The sequence below is a fragment of the Petaurus breviceps genome, unplaced genomic scaffold (assembly GCF_028583685.1).
Source record: "Petaurus breviceps papuanus isolate PSGF00001 unplaced genomic scaffold, PetGlider_PUasm1.0 90330, whole genome shotgun sequence".
NCBI classification, from domain to species: Eukaryota; Metazoa; Chordata; class Mammalia; order Diprotodontia; family Petauridae; genus Petaurus; species Petaurus breviceps.
In genome coordinates this window covers 847,636-849,267 of record NW_027187219.1, presented here as the reverse complement: position 1 = coordinate 849,267, position 1,632 = coordinate 847,636, and positions in this window count along the sequence as shown.

The window sequence follows — 1,632 nt, the reverse complement described above, 5'->3', positions numbered from 1 at the left end:
GGAACCCAATGGGGTATCACTTGTCTCACCTAACACACAATCAGACTAGAAGAACAAAAACTCTTGTCTGGATCCTTGGAGGAGAGACATTTTAAAATTATTTTTATTAGGAATCGTCATCATCTCTTGTTTTCCACATATCAAAGGGAGAACAACAGGTGAACCTTAACACGCTACATACTATGCATGACACACACATAGAAAATTAAATTATTAAGTGGAGTGTTTCAGGTCCTCTGTTAGGCCTCATGGAAAACTCTGGGAAACAAAGAAACCAGAGCAGGGGCTGAGCGGTGGTTCTCAGTTAGCCGTAATTCCAAAGCAATCCAAGGATGACAAACTGTCTGATTTTGTTTCAGGAGGGCCTGAAACCATCCCACCACCTTTTAGAAGACACCCATGTTTATGAGAAACTCTCCTTCTTTCTCCAATAGACAAGAAACCCAGTCCAACCCCTTTTATTTTCCAAGGGAAATAGCACCCAAAATATACCATTTCTATCCTTTTTCTAACTCCTAAGACACCCATGACCTCATCTGTTTATTTTTCCTAGAGACAACCAAACCATCCTACTTCCCTTTTTTCCTCACTTCAGAAATGCTCTATTCCTTTTGTCTCTGCTCCCATCACGCCAAGCTACCTTCACAAGGTAATGAGGGCAGAAGGAGTGGGGAAGGAGCAGGGAGAGGACCCAGCAATCCGAAATCACTCTAAAATGTCTCCTTAACTTTTCCTGTACTTGACACCAGAAGGCACAGGAGGGCTTTTTCTTGCTGTTAGTATTTCTATTTACCCAAAGTCTAGTTTCTGTAAGATCATATTATTTTCATGATTAAGCCTTTAGACCTGGCTCTTCTTAGTCAACTTCTTAGGCCTCCTTCAATTTGGGAGGAAAGTGGGCTAGAAATTAAGGTGCACAGAGATCCACAATGGGCAGGTAACTTTTAATGATTAGTCCTCAGATTCAGGGGGTACATCCTATTCGGAGCTTGTAGCACCCCATGTGCTGCACAGATACAATAATATTCAGTGACGCAGACATTCAGATTCAGGCCAAGAGCTCATTTCAGTTAAAAAGTATAAACAAAACTAACAAAATGTATTCTAGAATCAACTTTTTTAGATCAGAATCAACCTTTTATTCAGTATCCCATCCTAGACAAATGCTCAGGAGACCTTAGAATGAAATAGTTTTAAATATAAAGAAACTGAAATTCAAGGGGTTAAGTGACTTGGGCAAGGTCACACAGGCAGTAATTTTTAGAATCAGAATTTGAAACCACATCCTCTGATCACAAACCCAAATCTCTATCTGACGTACCACACTCCATGTTATCCTGTGGTTAGTTCTTCTGTTGCAGAAGGCAACATGGAATGAGAGTAGGGAGGAAGGGACTGGAATCACAAGACCCAGGCACTAATTCCAAGTAGATATTTAACTCCTTGTGAAACACTGGGCCAAGTCACAACCTCTGTAGACCTTAATTTTCTCCTCTAAAAATTAGAACAAACAGAAGAAATTGCTATCTAAGGTTCTAATATTCCATAGAAAGTGTAATCTCATTCATTCCAAATTTAATGTTCACACACACACACACACACACACACACACACACACACACACACACACAC